At 39.1% G+C, this 19023-nt stretch overlaps 1 protein-coding gene across 1 annotated transcript in view; it reads right to left on the reverse strand.

Annotated features, from left to right (window-relative positions):
- The window catches only part of LOC103923061 (gamma-aminobutyric acid receptor subunit gamma-3), a gene marked incomplete at its 5' end in the record, with an annotated part of 165353 nt that overhangs the window by 85068 nt on the left and 61262 nt on the right, over positions 1–19023 (reverse strand). The window lies entirely within an intron of this gene.

The following is a 19023-nucleotide window of genomic DNA, read 5'->3' on the forward strand; positions in this document are numbered from 1 at the left end:
GGTCTTTTCCCCACCGCGCAGAGCTCAGTGGAATCACTGATCAGGTATCACTGAACTGATCATGCTCACAATGCTTCCTACATATAATCAGTTGCAAATTCACTTATATGAATATGTAATAATTATGCAAATTTATATAAATACTTGAAAAAATCTTAACACATATTAATGTGTTATGATTAATAAATCATTCTTGATTATCAGCAAACTTTCAGCCTAATGACACGAGCCAGTACATTTAATCGGCATTTAAAATAAAGCACAAAACAGGTTTGGAGATTTACTTCAAAAGATTTTCTTTCATGATTTTTCTAACAAAATCTGTTTGCTTCCCAGAAATACCAACATGAGTAACCTCTTTATATTCAAGTACTGTTTATATGACAATAAAAACTTAACGTCGATGCACATGCAAATGGGAAGGGTTGCAGCTGAGACATGAGATTTCTTACTTATTATCTGATTTTCAGGCATCCAGTTGGAAAGAAAAAGCAATGCTGAGACGGCTATGTACAAAAAAAGGTATGCAGTTAGTTTTTCCCCGGTAAAAGTTTTCTTTTATGTACATTAGCACAAAGGATTCATCAATGATTACAAGTAGCATACTGATAAAAATGAAAATATATTAATGAATTATTTTTAAAAGTAAAAGCCATGTTGAAATGTAGGGAATCTCTTTTACATTAATCATCATGTGTCCAGTTCTTCAGTGATGTAGCCAAAAACAAACAAAAAATCCCCGCTCTATAACTTCAAAAGGCCAATGTGAGTCTTTAGTTCAACAACTAATATCTTGGTTTACCCATAGTTCGTGATTCTAGATCTCCTAACAAATGCTTCAAGCTAATTTTATTGAGGGATATCCATTTTCCTGGTCTGCTGCCCAAACAGCTAATAGCACTTACTGATGTTTTTCTTGCTGTACTATCCAAAAATATAATGAATGTAAATAAATGCTGTATTATTGACACAAACGCTGGGGCAAATTTTCTGTATAAGGGTACCTTAAAGGACAGCAGCAGACTCAGAGGATGCAACTGATAGTAGTTGTGTAATGTGTGGTAGTATTAATGCAGTCTAATTAATGTCTCTGGGTTAACACTGAATTTGCTGGGCAAATATATGCCTTCCTTCACTGTAATGGTTAATTTGGTCCTGAACTCCACACCAGATAGGTATGGATCAGGACAAATTTGGAGCCTAGTGCTCCTGGAACACTGACCATTACCCGACGCTGTTCCTGATAAGCAAAGTTTGACCTTGGAAGTTGCTCCCTTGGTTAGGACCAAGGCCAGATTGAGAAGATCTAACCTTTAGTGTCTTGACTGTTTGAATTGTGGCATTCATTTTTCATCGTTCAGTATTGCCCTACGATGGAAGGAGGGGCTGTTACTATGATTATGCATTTCCTTGTTCTCTGTGTGTTTAGACAGCAAGCAGCACAGAGTGGTAGCAGTGCTCTCCAAAGAGGTCTGTTACAGCCCGTTAAGGACCAGCACCTCCATCCACTGTAAGCAGCAGATGAAAAATTTTCACTACATTTCTAGTGCAGCCTGTGGTTAATTACACTGATGTATTGGTCCATGGATTGCTCAAGGACGTCTTGAACCTTTTAAAGTAAACAACAACTAATTAATTATTAATTGAATAAATTCATAGAATAAATAATTTAATAAATTGAATTAATTAATTGAATTAATAATCTTGAATTTAACATGTATATTCATCTTCAAAAGCATCTGGGCTCATGAAAGTGTTCCTTATTGCAAAAGACTTTAAAAGAATTACATTTTGATTGAAGACAAAATGCATCTCTTCTTTTTCATTTGTTGGTGGGGATTATAATAACAAAGACTGTTGCTTTTTTGATGAATAGCAAGCCACATAACATTAGGAAATTATTTTAAATTAAAGATCATAAAATATCTTTGTCCTCTGGAGGAATGTATTATCTAAAAAAAATATTCTACCACTATCTTTTCCCTGGTTTTTTGTTTGTTTGTTTGTTTTTCTTTGCATGAAAGCACCTCAGAAAAATCCGTTTGCCTTTTTTCACTGTTAGGGACCAGGTTGTAGCATATATTCAAAATCAGAAAGTATATTTCCTCTGGTAAAAGAGAGCATCCAAGAACATTCTTCATTTGGAGTTTCCCTAAAGCAGCCAAGATAGTTACATTTTTACCTCACATTAATTTCTTGGCATTCTTTAGGAATGTGTTAAACATGCTATTTATTTGTGAAATCTGCAAATAAGTATCACTCAGTCCAACAAGACATTAATTATAAATACATCTTCTGCCAGATCTAAGTATTGGATGTTTATGGAATTTATTTGTGCATGTAAGGCAAAGACCGTAAAGCATAAAACTAGTCATTAACTTGAATAGTATGTACTTTTCTCATCTGTTTCCTAACATTTTTCAATTAATTGAAGCTCCTTCTTATGAAGTGAATGATCTCTGTGGAAGCTGATTCCTTCAGCATCCATTTCTCTTCCCTCTCTCCTCAGGGCTTGCATACTTCTTTTGCTAATTAAAATCCCATTTTTCTTCCAAATATTTAGGTCCTTATATAAATGCACGCATATAGTTATTCCATGGAATTTAACTGATATAATAGTCTGAATTAATATTGTGACTTGAAAATGAGGTTTTCTACAGCAGCACCACTGAAAGTTTATGTTAGTACAGATAAACCAAAACTGTGACTTAGATGGAGAATCAGGCTGGTTACCTAAAATAAGATTTCCCAAAACAATTGCTCAGAAGTTAAACTAAAATTGAACCCCTGGGGAGACAGAAAATGTTATTATCTCTACCTCTTTCTTTTACAGTTTTATGCTTTTCCCCACCTTCTGGTCTCCAGCTAGGATCATGAATGCAAAAAGATAGTGAAAGAGGCTATTCTAACACCACCTGCTCAGCAGCAGAAACCAATGCTCACAGCACAAGCACAGCTGGTGCTGTAGGAGTTTCAGTACAGGTTTACAAATTGACGAGCATGATGTTTAGGGGAATCTCGTTTTACAACAACTTGAAAAATTCTAGTAAAGCTCTCCGGTTGCTCTGTCAATGAATATAGTCTACATCTGGAGCCAGCCATACGCTGTCAGGGAATACGTAACCTGTACCTAAGTTCTCAAATCAGGAATAATGTGGGTCTGATTAAATCTGGGCTCATTAGGCAAGTTGGAGATAAGGCCAAGGAATTGCCAAAAGAAACAGAGGTAAGAAATATGTTCAAGTTTTAATATTTTTATCTAGATCTTTATGTATCTCCATCTACGTAGAGTGATTGCTTTTGTAATTCCTCCAAAGCCTGTGTCTGTCTGTCTGAATTAGTGTGGGGAGTTAAGCTGTAAAAAAAGAAAATAAAAAATAGTTCTCAGAGGGTTAGAAAGTTTTTAAGCAATGGAGGAGTTGGGGATGGGAGTGCAGCAGTGGCCCCGAAGTCTTTCTTCTATTCAGGGACTGCAGACAGACAATCTGTTCCCGGGGCATGGGCCAGAGGAGTTGGAGAAAACAGCCAGCACTGGAAACCGTTTAGATCAAAGAAAAGTCTAAAAGCAGCTAAATGCAACATGTTTCAACCAAAATGTAGGTGTCTGGAGAGTGTCCAAGTGGCGGGGATCTTGCAGAGCTCTGTGGTAAAGGCACAAAGTGGGTTGAATATTTTTCTGAAGTGAAATATTTCAAATGACAGTGTTGCCTCATACCAGACTTCTTTATTCGTTCCCCACCCTAAGCATGCACTGGTTCACAGGTGTCCATTCCGGCTCCCAATTGCCCCATACACAGATGCAAGGTGCTGTGTGATTTGCAGTGCTGGAAGTCCATGAGTGCCACCCCCCCAAACTAGTCACGTTGCAGGACGTTTCATAGGCAGTGATGCGAGGAAGTTCAGGGAGCTGTAGTGTTCCAATACAGGTATGTCCTTGCGAAGCTCTGTTTGAAAGACTACAACTCCCAGAATATTCCACTTTTTCATTAACTGCTGCAGAGACTTTTGTAAGATGACACCTGCTGCAGGAGAAGAAGAAAAAAAATGTGGGGAATCAATTGTTAGTGTGGAAAAAGTAATTAGGAAAGTGTACTTCTAAACTGACACTCCAGAATCTGTATCAGGTTGATTTTAGGCGGCTTGAGAAACTGAGATACAGAGGACTTCATACAAAGAGAAAAACAGCAATACAAAAATGATTATTTGTACATTATGGAATCTCTTTTTCAAAGTTCCAGCTTAGCACCAAAAAGGGGATCCTCTGAATCCCAAGAGCTGAACTCCAAAAAACCCACCCCAGAAGGCAATATTTGGGGCAGACGTAACTGGATTCTGAATGGAAGAGGTCAGCAACTGTATGGACTTGGGTACACGCTCCTCATCCCAGGAAGTATTCAGTGACAGGACTACATCCCTGTGCCATAAGGAGACATATATAACCTCTTTTTATTTAAATATATATATAATTTTGTCTCACCAAATCATGAAAGTCATTTATGCAGTGCGGCGATGTCCTGGTTTCGGCAGGGACAGAGTTAATTTCATTCCTAGTAGCTGGTACAGTGCTGTGTTTTGGATTTAGGAGGAGAACAAAGTTGATAACACACCGATGTTTTAGTTGTTGCTAAGCAGTGCTTACACTAGTCAAGGACTTTTCAGCTTCCCGTGCTCTACTGACTGAGAAGGCTGGAGGTGCACAAGAAGCTGGGAGGGGGCACAGCCAGGACAGCCGACCCAAACTGGCCAAAGGGACATTCCATACCATGTGACGTCGTGCTCAGTACATAAACTGGGGGAAGCTGGCCGGGGGGGGCCGCTGCTCAGGGACTGGCTGGGCATCGGTCGGTGGGTGGTGAGCAATTGCACTGTGCATCACTTGCTTTGTGTATTATTATTATTATCATTTTATTTCAATTATTAAACTGTTTTTACCTCAACCCACGAGTTTTTCTCACTTGTGCTTTTCCGATTCTCTCCCCCATCCCACCGGGGGGGGGGAGTGAGCGAGCGGCTGCGTGGTGCTTAGTTGCCGACTGAGGTTAAACCACGACAGGTGAACAGTGCACTTGAAAGGGCATTGAAGACTTTCATAAACTTCCAGTCCACTGTTCTGCAAATCCTCCCAGTCCTGATCCCCAAATATTCCTACAAGATTATTTTTGCAGCTGTAAAATTTCTTCTTTTTTTTTTTTTAATGCAAAAATAATCTATTGAGGATTAGCTTCCAGTGTATACTAAAAGTTTCTGTATCCTTCCATTTCTTACCTAAAACTGAGTGCTCCCAGACAGCAGCACATGTAGCATATCTCTTGCTGTGCAACCACTTCAAATAATTTCCTGGGCCAAATGTTCTGCAGACTGATAATAACCCGTACCACAACAGAATGAAATACCTGAGGACTTACACTCTAATACTTTTCTGATGTGCAACAACATCCCTGAGAGAAGCCTGAAAACAGCACAGTAAAAAATGGAAGCTGCCATACTTTGTAAGGTTATGAAACAGATTCTTTCAAACTGCGAATGCTTCTAGCTTCATATTTTATTCAGTATTTAACAAAGGACAGAGGTACTTCCTCAATATGCATGCCAGGCACACTGAGTTTTCCACAATTTTTAGTTTCTCCAGTTCTTTGGATTGGCCCCAGAGCTTCTGGCTGCATCCTGGACATTAACATTCTCCTGCAGATGAGGTTCCTTTTTTTACTGTTATTAGAGAGCAACGGCTTCTCCTTTTCAGAACACTGTAATCTGCAAAGACTACATCAGCGGCCCAGTGATAGCGATAGTGGCCAACCCATGAATTGTTTGTTACGCTTGACTTCAATTGACTGAGAGATACACACAACACTAGATGACAAGATTATCATGGCTGTAGACATTCAGAGAACAACGTGTTATGCACTCTATTTGCATTTGCAATTTGGAAGAACATCTGGAAAGTCAGAGAGGAAATGTTCTAGGGATTAACATGCTCCATACATAAGTCTAAACTCTATAGTATTGCAGGCTATGTACTAAGGTCTTTAGCCTATGATTCAATTATGGTATAAATGCCTGGTTTGTAGTAAGGGGCTCCTGCAACTGCAGAGAGGGTTTTCCAAGCATGCGAAGAAACGAGCTTGCTTCTGTACATTTCTGAGAGGCATGGTGTATCTTACTAGTATCAGACAACTTCTTTCAATAGCCTTCCTCTTCAGAGGTCTGCTCTCCTCCCCTCGTTGGGTTCGATACCTGTACCTTGTGGAAGCAGGTATTGAAAAGCCAAAGCTAGAGCTTTACCTTGCCCTAACATGGTCTGCTTTAACGTGGCAGGCTCTTGTACCTGCAAAAGGTCTGACAAGATCTAGCCTTCAGGATCCACCAAAGCTTTATGGTTTTCTTTTTGTGATCTAGCTTTTTCCTGGAACTTAGCTGGAATTGGTCTGGGTGAGAACTGAAGAGAAATCTCAGTTTTTACTCTTTAAAAAGTGCTAACCTTTTAAGCTAAGAATCAGTCATAATAAAAGAGGAGCATTTCATATTTAAGGATTAAGGATTTCATCTTTTGATCTCACTAGAGAGCAGGAGAAAATTGTGTGTCTGTGTCTGTGTATCATAGTGCGCTGGAGAAGGGCATGGATGGTTCAGGGCATGTGGATGCACTTCTGTCTGGGAAACCCTAGGAAGATATGTTCAAACTCTATGAGCAAGTAACATAGATTTTAATGTTCATCTGTATGATGGAAAAGTAACTTCTAATAACACCAATGATGACTGTTCATGTAACCTGGAATATGTGTACATTAAAGGTCCTCATTGGTGCAGAGTTTACCAAAGTGTCAACAGCCAAAGGGGCAACAACACTTTCTTCCAGCCCAAAGCGGGGTGTAGCCTGAGGCACAGGAGTTCATGTTTCCAACTGCAGGTCTCCTGTTCAGCCAGTGACATGTTGGTCAAGAATGGAATTATGACAGTCATTTGTTACAAACAGAACTTTTTTCAGCTTTCTGAAAAGATAACTTCAAATCAGACTTCAGATTTAAAAGATTTTCTTCCTCCTCAAAATCCCATTTTTGGCATTATTTCACTATATTTTAGGAAAAAATAAAATATCCCCAAGTGACTTTTCTACTTTTTTGTGCGGTTTTGTGTGTAATTTTACCAAATCTGAAGGCACCTTAACATTGCTGCTGTTGTCCCTTCATTGTCAGCTGATCTTTTCAGAAATAAATACAAATGTAGATCAGTTATGACATGTTTAGTTCCCATATACATTGCAGAAAGGACAGAAAATAACTTTTACATGGGTCCATGTGTCTGCTATCAGAATAAGATCTTCAGAAAGGAATTAGCACTAACTTATATTGAATTAGCAACTTCTACCTTTAAAAAAAAGGAAATAAAATATATGAAAGTGTAAATTCTAGGATCTCCCAATATACTATTATTCTGATTCATCTGCCCCAATTTAGGTATCCAAAACTCAGAGAGCAAATTCTCAGCTAGTCACCTCAGACTATCCAGACAATATTTCTGTGCGTGATTTTAAGAGGTGATTCAGCATGTCCTAAGAGTTTTCTAACATCAAGCATCACATCAATCATATTCTGGAGGTGCATATTTTCCTCCATTTATGAATAGGTGAGACGGACTCCATCCTCAGAGTCCAAAAATTCAAAGACGGTAAAAAATTGTATGTTTAAAATACATTAGTAATTTTATTCTCATGCTAGGTCTACCTGTGCCTTAGAACAGGAGACAGTGCTGGATACAATGTGATTTGGATGCATTTCTGTACATCTATACTGGTAAAGGGACCTGGTTTTGGTGCCAAGGAGTGGGGCCTGCTCTACGGATTAACTGGTGTGAACTGTCTCATGTTCAATACTGCAGGTAGGGAGAAAAGACCCTAGAGCAAATAATCACCTGTTTTTTGTCGGATTTCTCCCACCTCTATAGCAACGTGGTGCACTCCAGACTGAAGCCTACAGGCAAAGTCTGATATATGTAAATATAGGCTGGTGGAAATCAGGGCCAGGAGCAAAATAGGGAGCAAACCAAGCTGCTGGTATAAGCGCACCTACTTGTTCAGTATTGCATTGCCCCACAGTCCTATAGCAATGGGATGAAAATGGACCTAAAGTCCCATCAGATGCCACCCATCACGTGTACTCTTTTGCAGGAGGTATGCATGCCTTGTCTGGTCTGAGAATTGCACATAGCAGAGGCTTGGTACGTTTGATTTGTTTCCTGCTTCTGTTTTTAATTAGAGGGAGAACAGAAGGGACAGAAGGTGCATGTTCTGTGTCACCTTTTACAGTGGGTTTTCTGTTATCTCTTTGTTCCTGCTGTCCTTATTCCCTGGCTATTTATTTTGTTAACATACAATCTGCCTGCAACCACTTTTTTTTTAATTAGTGCTATGTCTGATTTTAGTAGAAAAGCCAAAGAAGAACAATCTGTATGTAGAACAAATCCCTTTTATACTCAGCTCTGCAATACATCATTTAATGCTCTATTTCAGCAATCCTGCTAACAATCACTTGCCTTCATGCATCATAGCCATTGTAGAGGGAGTAGTAGTGTTACTGTATAATAGGTAGGATGAAATGGCATTTGCAGTGTGGATGGCTTTACTTAGTTTGGGTGACACATGTCCATCCATCCATTCTGCCATCGATCCAACCATCCATCCGCCTATCTACTGTTATGTAGATATAGATATCTGCATCAGTACTGCATTGTATTTCTTTCTTTAAGCCAGTCAGTCTACTTTTTGGTCAGAAATATCTGTAATTTCTCCCATTACTGATTAGCCAACATTTGCACAGTATCTAATCTGTTATGATTAAATGATCTGCTACAGTGTGCAGAACTGGAAAGCCACGCTAGAGAAAGACATTAAATACCTTTACTGCCAGAAAGCAGGATGTGAGATTTTCAGTCTGCAGAAGATAGAGGAAGAAGGGTTGGAAAAGGAAGAATGTTGGCAGAGGTTCACGCAGGTGAAAGACAATTTGATTTTATGTTAAATTTAAACTAGGTACAGTACCAAGAAAAAAAATGCCAATCTACATGTTTCTGATGAACGTGACTCCACAGGTCGCATTTTATTGGGACATAGAGAGGAACTGACACCTAGGAAAGTTAAACTGATCAGAATAATTTCTCTTTGACCAGTATAAATATTCAGCAAAATTTAGCACTGGAATCAACTGAGATTATGCTAAGCTAGTGATCAGTCACAATCCTAAGTGTCAGTATTTTGATATCCAAGCTGTCAAAGAAAGATTAAAAGTAGTAATTTCCTGCTTGTATTGCATTGCTTGGTGAACATGATCAGGGTTGATGAAATATCAAGCAAAGCGTTTCTTCATAGTGTACAATGATTTTCTCTTTTTTTTATAAGCTGAAAGGATGGAAAAATGCAAAAACACTTACAAAACATAAAGATATGCCAAGTTACATGTGATAATGCTAAATTATCAACTTAAAGATGTCAAACTCCAAACTAAACCTGAACCCCGAGTTTTATGAAATTTGACTTTGTAAAATCTGTTACAGATTTCATTTTTGTATTCGATGAAGATGTGAAAGTTTCAGTTACTGCCTAAATGTAGGTGTGTCTGCAATAAATTATCTTTTCATATACCAAATACTACAAATATATAGAGTATATGAAGAGTACTATCACTGTTAGTGTTTTAATGCATACCTGTTTTTTACAGTGTAAAATAAAAAACAAAGAAATTAAATCTACCAATATGCTGCACAAAATATCCTGTAAGATCTATGACTGCATTTATTTCTTCATTAACTGTTTTAGATTCTTATACCAAGGGGCAAAAAAAGCCTCAGTTAAAGTTTCCTACAACTAACCCTTAACTACAGCTCAAGCTTTCGTCACAAAATTCATACAGAAATTTCTCTCAGACTTTTCTTTCTTCTCCATAACTGCTTGATCAGTCCACCCAATAAAGTTACCATATTTTTCAGTTATTGTCTGCCATCTCTTGGTAATTGTTTAAGGCAACAAGCCACCTTCATTATTGACATAAACACCAGCTAAGGGATGTTTCAGGAAAATAACACCATTTTTAAAGAACACTCAGATATTCATTGAACTGTGCGTGCTTGGTGGGTGAAGGGAAGGTCACGGTGCACAAATGTTGTTATGGCAGTGTTTTTGTCAGATAGAAAACATGCTCCTTCAGCTGTACGCTGAGAAGGGAATATGTGAGTTGAAAGAAAAGTTTGCTCTTTCACATGAACTGAGCTTCTTCAGTGAAAATGTGACTTCAAAGCAAAAATGGAAGCTTGAGCAGCCACTCCAAAGACTGCGGAGGTTTGGATGTGGGTCAGTACACTGGTGTTTAGAAGCAATACTCTTTGAAGCATCCAAACTCATTGTATAACAAGCTCCAGACTGCCTTGCTCATAAATGAATTTCCTCTAAGGGTAGATCTGAGCATCTCCTTGCATGAAGTGCACAGTTACCTCTGACAGACAGCACTCTCCTATGTTAAAAAAGAGTGAGTAGCACTTTTCATGAGTTTCAGTGTGTGATGCTACTGTGTTAAAAAGACCAGATAAGAAAAGGCCCTTATTGCTTAACAGGTACAGTCCTCATGAGAATTCAAACTCATTTCCATTGGCTTCAATGACAAATAACTTTTTAATAATGCATGTTCCTGATAGCACAGTAAAGCTCACACAGAAAGGAAAGCTAGAGCTGTGTTTTCTACCGTGAGAAACAGAATAATCTAGCAGTTTCCAACTCCATTCCTCAATCATACTGAAAAACAGAATTTCTGAAGGATCCATTTCTGGAGAGAATAAGAAAGGCAGGAGAGAAATATTTTGGATCTGATGTCAAGATGAAATCACAGGCTTTGAAATGGAAAGAAAATAGATCTTAATTTGAAAGTTGTGTACTCTTACCACTGTTGTAATACACTTGACAGCCTCTTACAATACTTTTGTCTGGACATTTCTCCAGCCAAAATCCTGTTTTAAATCCTTTATGTTAATGGCATGAGGAACTCTACATTGCCAAGCTAGGACGCCTGTCAGTCTGCTTAACAATTTTGGAGGCATTCATACCTGCACAGTTAATAATACTTTTAACTTGCACTGGGAACAAGAAGACAAGGGTTTTCTTTGAGCTTTCTACATTTGAGGAGTTATGTCACACTCCTAACATCTCTTTGACAACACAGAAGTCATTTTTACAATAGACTACTGTGTCGCTTCACATAATGGAATGCAGTAGTGAAGGGGCACTGCTTGTGAGGAGACCTTATTTTCTTTTATCTTTGTATTAAAAAAATGCTTCCAAATGGTTGACAAGAAAAAAAAAAAAGCAAAACTTCTTGAGATGGTAGGGCTTTATCTGGTTATGAAACTGGGCTGGAGTGTCAGAGCAAATGCATATGCCTTTTGGGTTTTGGTTCATGAGCTATACAGGCAACTACTTTTCTCCTTTGTCATATATATTGACATATATGTTATATGTTATATTATATTGAAGGACAAAAAACCAAAAACATAAAACCTTTTGCTAAAAGAAAAAGAGTCTCATTTTTATGTGGAAAATCTTCCATATTGGTGGCTGGGATTCCTTACTTAGAGTGTTCTGAAATTTTCCCTCAGCTCACATTAACTGTAGTGGGATTCTTGGGTGTTAAGAATGAAGAATATTGCCTTTTTATTTAATTTGTTTAAATATTAATAGAGCAGCCTGACTGCAGGCCATACAACAAAAAGAAGAAATTGTGACTTCAAAGAAGTCATATTCATAGAGTCATAGAAATATTAATATTGGAAGGGACCTCTGGAGGTCCTTCAGTTCAAGCCTCCTGTTCAAAGCACTGCTAGCTTCAAAGTTAGATCAGGCTAGGTCCAGCTGAGTTTTGAAAATCTCCAGGAACTGAGATCCCACAGCCTCTGCCACAGCACTTGTTCCTGTATTTAGCTATTCTGACAGGGATTTTTTTCCCCTACGGCTAGCCAGGATTTCCTTTGCTGCAACTTATAATCATTGCTTTGGTCCTTTTGCTGTGTGTTTCTGAGAAGAGTTTGGCTCCAGCAACAACATTCCCCCTTAGCCTCCCCTTTTCCAGGCTGAATGAACTCAGCCCCCTCAGCTTCTCCCCAACCACCTTAGTGGCCTTCAGCTGGACTCTGTCCAATTTGCTGACATCTGCCTTGCATTGAGGTGCCCAGAACTGGCCTCACCAGTGAGGAAGAGAGAATCACTTCTTTTCATGTGCTGGCTCTGCTTTCTCAATATGGCACCATGTGCAGTTATCACAAGAGTGCACTGACAACTCCTGTTCAACTTGCCATCCACCCAGGATCTTCTCTGCAGAGCTTGCAACTTAATCAGTCTGTCCCCAGCCTGAATATTCCTGGATGTCCCTTAATCTTCCACCATACCATCAGTGTCAGAATAGGTTTAATCAATGTGCTCCCCACATTCAAACGTATCCTGTATAGGACCAGATATTCCTTAGGCTGTGGGGAAGACCAACCAAGACACTGTCTGGGGAAACTGCCATCTGCACCTACCAGTATGAGGCATTGCTGGAGTTAAAACTGCAAGCAAACCCTAAAAGAAGTGTTGTTGGGTCTGAAACCTGCTGCAAGCAAAACCTGTAAGAAGTGTTGTTGGGCCTGAAGCCTGCAGAGACAGGGATAACCAAGACACAGGAATGGGGACACAGGTTGAGCAACAGGGTTTTTCCTGAAATCTCTTAAAGACTTCCTGTCAGTGCAAGATTTCTTGCCACCCTGTAACTCCAGTCTCCAAAGATACTCAGAGATATCTACTGGAGAATCAAAGCGAGGGAGCTGAAGACATTTCTCCCCACACCTGCCCATACCATCTCTCTCCTGGATATTGCCTGGATATCTGAAGCAGGGAAGTAGAAGGAAGCTGAATTTCTCAGCCACCTAGCTTAAATAAGTAAGTAACATATTCACTTAAACTGCTATTAGAGGTAAAATAATAATAAAAAACAATCTCACCAGTATTCACAAGAAGACATTTGTCTAAGCTCTTGTAATTTTGGGCTGTCTGAATCCTGGTACCTTTAGTAGTTAGTTGTCTGTGCTGCCTTAACCTTGTTTTAGCTCTGTTTCAGGAAGAACCAGAGCTATGTTGCTTTTGCATCATGATTCATTTTTCCCTCTGTGGTAGGTAAAGCCTCCTTTATATATATGCTGACAGAATCAAGATGAACTTTTTCAACAGCATCTTCAAGCACTCGGCTGTCAATGAGATTCAGCAAGGTTTCAAAGGATTTTCTAAGAGCAGCTGGAGCGACTGGTGATTGTTTATCTGATTGCCATCCCACATATAGATCTTACACATATGTATAGGGAGGTTTTAAATTAAACTAGCAGGTCATAGTTCCAAAACAAACTGAAAGTGGTATTTCTTCCCCAAAACATGGTTAAACTAGGGGATTCATTGGGACAGGATGTTATAGATGCTAAAAGGTTACATAAAGTTTAAAAAGCCACAAGAAAAATTATGGAAGGAAAATGTATAAAAGCTATTAAACACAAAGATATCATCTTTAGCTCAAGCTTGTGCTGAAGATATATAGAGAAGAGGAAATATTAGAAACCTTCCATTTTTATACTCTTCTCTGAGCATCTGCTCTTGGCTATGGTTAGATACAGGATACAGAGCTAGAACTTTGGACTGGCCCTGTGTAGCCTTTCTTATGTTCTCATGCCAATTGCTAACTGCAATACGGCACCAAAAACAGGAACAACAAAGCTGTATTTGTAGAGCTGAAACTATTTGGAAAGACATTCCAGCCCCTGTGCATGTCATATTTTATGGCAAATCCTGTACACATCATCTATATGTCATGAACAGCAAATCTGTGAAATGTAAGATCCTGCACAGAATCTTTTGTTCTGAATCTTCTTCTACCTTTATAGTCGATCACCTATGTCAAATGGCCATTCAACCTGTTGGATAACAGGGGTACCAAATAAGAGCCCTACAGTAACTTTCACTGTTGAGCAGGGTGTGTTGGCACATGGTGCAATCACCATGTGCTTATTTTAGTATAAACATATTTCAGTCATGTAGGTCTATGAAGAGAAAATTCTTAAGGAATGATTCTAGCAAAAAAATTAGTATCCACTATTACAGAGTTATAAAAGAAATCCATACTCAATTTAGGGAAATGAATTGATTTCTTTGGTTATGGGGAGTGTGGGCTGGAAATACCAAAGCTTTGCTGAAAAAAACTTAAGTTGATTTATGCTTGCAAGTGTTTACAGGATGACATGCAATCCTTCCTAGTATTATATGTGTACTAAGGAATCACAGATTCCTTGAGTCTTGGTCAATCTTTCCCTTCAAATCAGTCTTATTTTACAGGAATAACAAAGCTTTTGCTGTGCTCCTGGGGATTATATCTTTGAAATCTGCACAGGTAACTTTGTTTCAGGTCAATTTTATTTTGCTTGTCTCTCCATTTCTTTCAAAACTTTGCTTTCAAAAAGCCTCCTACTGGCTTTAGAAATGTCTATTTAATACATAACTGCTGACAGACTAGCCACTAATGCATTATTTATTATGTAAACCCTTATTACATGCTAGCTTCGACATCCCATCTTTGTAGGTGTGTGTAAGTACTTCATAAAGCACTGGCATTTCTTCTGTAGTTTTGTATTTTATGAAAAATTAAAGCCTACTTGCTAAAAAGAAAAATCCCATAGTTCAGTGATCTGAGTGCCCAAATTATGCAGGATCAAGAATCTCAATCCAGTGGATTCAACAGTAGCCTGCCAAAGTACTTCTAAGCTTTTCACTCACTCTGGGTTTTAGCTGCTCTTTGCTCCCATTCTGTGACAAGAGGATAACTTGACTAAATGCAATTTAGGGATTTCTTGTATAAGCTGATCCTTCTTACAACAGGCAATTCAGAAAAAAGACTTTTTCATAACCTGCTAGAATGCCCTACTCTATTTTTTCTGTACCAGACAAACAGTCTGCCCTCTGAGAATTCAGTTTGCTGCAGAAAGCCATGAAGTATAGTAGGATTTCCCCTCAACTACAAGAAACAGGTCAAGGAGCTACAGCAGTGCTGAGGATTACAGTAAACAGCTCTTGGTGTTGTCTGAACATTTCCACAAGTTTTCCTTTAGGCTGATGTTAGTCTGACCCAAGGACTAAGTGCCCTTTTGCAGCTGGAGTGTCTTGCTCTGGCGAACTGCTGGAGCACAGCTTCCAGTGCATCTTCATCTGAAAGCAATCTGGTTTGTGAGCTCTGAGATCACTCCATGGTGTCACCAAAGCACAGTAAAGGGAGGCAATTGGGAGAGCCACTTCAAAAGGGAAAGTTCAGCTGATCTGAACCAAAACACTAATGTAGATGCAGCCATAAATGCTTACCATAGCACAGTACCTAAGCAGGAAAGTAGGCCGTGTTAGCGGACACATGTTTGCATTGCTCAGGCATCCAGTTTACATACCAGAAGTGGCCACTTTGGAAACTTGGGCAGGGAAGCTTGGCTCCTTCTGCTCCCGCTACATACATGTGCTCTGTGCGCCGCAAAGGAGCATTTGCTCTGTTCTGGTGGCCCACTTTGAATGTACTTTTGACAGGAATTTCAGGGAGCAAGATCCATACACACATACATCCTTGGGACCCTGAAATGTCCTGATTTGCCAGTGACATCTTGTGACTAGCTGTCTCAGCACAGCCCATTGTAATGTATTGCTAAAAAAGGATTTACTCTACTCCATGCCTGTAAGTATCACTGGGAGAAATCTCAAACAAGATCTGATAACAATTGTTTTCTAAATCTGTTTCCATTCAATATTTTCAGTAATGACTTGAATCGTGGAATAAAAACCACTCTCAAATTCTGTAAATGACATCAGCTTTCAAAAGAGTTGCAAACACTCTGGATTGGGTCAGAGTTCAAATTATATGGATAAATTGGACATAGGGTCAGTAGAGTCCAAAATCAACGAGATGTAACTTGCTAAAAGTAAATGTATTAACTGGATAGCTGTGCAATGGGTGTTCAGCAGCTTTGCAGAAAAAGACATGAACATCATTCAAGACCTATGTCGATTTATTCACTGTACCATCCTTTCTGAGAAATGCAGACAAGCTGCAAAGAGTCCTTCAGAAAAGTAGAGTGAAAATGCATTCAAGAAGCATGCGGAAAGGATGGAAGAATTTTATTTAGTTAGTTTTGAAAAAAAAGAGACAGTAAAGTTTTAGTAAAAGCTACATAGACTGAAGAATTTCCTCTTGAAGATTTTTTTTTTACAGCTGATCAAATGAACTTCAGTTAAGGTTGATGTAGGTGTCCTTGACCCTATTTGAATGCAAAGGGTACTGGATGGCCTCTTGAAATTTTCTCCAGCTTTACATTTCTATGCTTTAGTGATGTGAAGCACGACTGCCTTTTATAAAGAGAATGCACTCTCAAAGTCTCCATGCCATCAGACGCACTCTTTTCCAGCTGTGAAAAGGTGACATTCCTGGGACATAGACATCTGGAGCTGTTAAAGTCCCTGTAGAAGTAGCCACTTAACAGATGCCAGTTTTTTACTCCACCTCAGAAGTTCACTCACAGCAATGATGAGAGAAAAATCTTTCTTTTCAGATGCGCATTTGAGTATAACCAAGCTGATACAGGCTTTTCCAGGGAGAACAAAAAGTTTCTAAGTATCAACACAATTCATAAGATACCGAGCCAAAGGAGAATGTTTGGAGGGTGGCTATCGGGGTCTTCTGCTAGCAGATCTTTGGCATTTGAATCAACTTCATTACTGAAGTTACAGGTAAATAAGTCTCTCTTTCATATGTAGCCAGAGAAATTTTTTTCTGCTTTTTTTTTCTTAATATCTTTTTTATTCTTACCTAGACATTCACTGTTTGGGTATTAAAATGGTAAGAATTTGCAATGGGGAAAAGCTCAGGAAAGCTTTGATTAAGAAAGTATTTTTCCCTCTCCATCTCTGCAGTGAAACCTTTCTTTCCTGAACAAAACATCTAAGGGATAACTCCCTTTTCATAAGAGACGTGATGTAATCACAGTCAAGGCAAGGATGACTGTTTGGTGCCATTCTGGTTACTAATCCCTAGAGGGATATTCAGGCTGTGCTATTCAACAGCGTGCCCTGGTGTGCCAGCATCCCTGTAGCCAGCTGACCAGGTTTTGTGTTTGCCGGAGTAAAAATGCCTTATAGGGCTCTGGCAGTTGGGCAGAGTTGCCACGGTAACTGGAAAACATGGTGGTGAAACATCAGCCACATAAACAAAAGCTCTAATAATACTTTGGGAACTATTTACCTTTTTATCTCCAGTATCCAGTGGTACTGCGGGCTCATTTGTTAAGTATTTTGTGTCTCATAAACATGTTGATATTATTCAGCCTGCAAGGTCTCTAGCTGAGCTTTAGTGTCATTGTCAAGCAGATTTAACTGGTACACTTTCAGAAAAAAATATGTATCAGTGCAGAAATTTCACTCTTGAAAATCAGTTTGGAGCCTCATGCATACATTTATTGTGGTACTTTGATTTTGAAACCAGTTTAACCCTGCTAATTTTAATCACTTCACAGCAGCATAAAACTGGAATAATATAGAGCAGACAGGCCTAAATTAGGCATAATCCCCCAATCTATGATTTTGCTGGTTCCTGCAAACAGTCTTAATTTGCACTGCCTATTTAACTTTACAGTTCGGCCATGGAAATGACAGAATACACCTTTACTTTTTGTTGTTTTGTTAGGTACCAGATTAATTTGTGATCTCCTGTGTTTGAATTTGTGGGGCACATTTATTTCAAAACACATCTAGTACATACTATCTGGGAAGCAAAGAAGGGGAACGCACCCACTATGACTGCATATACCCCTTGAAGGGGAGCTTTGAATTGTGTGGAATATCCCCATTTAAGGGTGACAGGTTTTCATCTTTCCCAAGAAAGATCATAAGAGAAAGTCTAGTGAAAACCACTGCAATCGACTGACAACTTTCTGTAAACACAACTACATGACACAGTTACTCTAAATAGTCCCTGTGAAAGTTCTTCACATACTGCACATTCTGGTTTTATCTCCAAGAGCTCTGTAACCCTTTTTTAAAAACAGACCTCAGAGACGGTCTTTAAACAAGAACAGAGAATATTACTTCAGTAAATCAGGTTTGAAACCGTTTTGCAAAGCAGTTAGGCATTAATGAAATTGTTCCAAAGGTCACTAGGTTTAGTTCAATTTCCCATTAAGTGGAGATGAGAGCTCAGTGAATAATTAATAGCAAATGATTGAATGAATTTCATCTTCCCATTGTAGTTACAAGCTCTTTCAGCAAGTCACCATACTCTCAAGGATGGTCTGAAATCATTGTCTTGGTTGCCTCTCACGCTTTCTACTCATGCAGTGTTTGAGCTGGTCCACCCCTTGGCATCACATTGCTAGACCCCACGGCATTTGGGGTCTGCCATCTCTCCAAGTTGCATTCCCTCACCTCTCCTTGCACTGGAAATGCAAGCCAGCAGAAGTACGCATACTGTACCAATGGCAGACTGTCACAGCTCATCAAACATACCCAAAGGATGATAATTAACTGCAAAATGGTGAAGAATTCACAGGAAGCTTTTGGAAGTTTTGCAGTTCAGGATCCACATTAAACACATGGGGCCCCAGGATGCGATACATTTGTTCATTGCATATTTTTTCAGGAAAAAGTTAAAGAAGAAGCCAGATATTTGAGGGGGATTGTGTGCAGCTTTGAAGTCTAAAAAAGAGTGCTGTGTCACTGCATACCCTGTAATCTTTTTTTTTTTAAAGCTAAGAGAGCAATTCAGCTGAATGATAAAACTGCTTACCACAGTGATTAAACAAAGAGCACGCAGCATCTTAAGAGCAGCAGCCCATCAAAATCAACAACTTTAGGCTTCAGCAGAGGTTACAGAAGTCTTATGATAAACTGGATAACCATAGACACAATAAAAAAAGCTTCCTGAGAAGGAAAGGAGGAGTAGCCTGTCT

Source organism: Pygoscelis adeliae, unplaced genomic scaffold (genome assembly GCF_000699105.1).
Source record: "Pygoscelis adeliae isolate BGI_AS28 unplaced genomic scaffold, ASM69910v1 Scaffold149, whole genome shotgun sequence".
Taxonomy (NCBI): Eukaryota; Metazoa; Chordata; class Aves; order Sphenisciformes; family Spheniscidae; genus Pygoscelis; species Pygoscelis adeliae.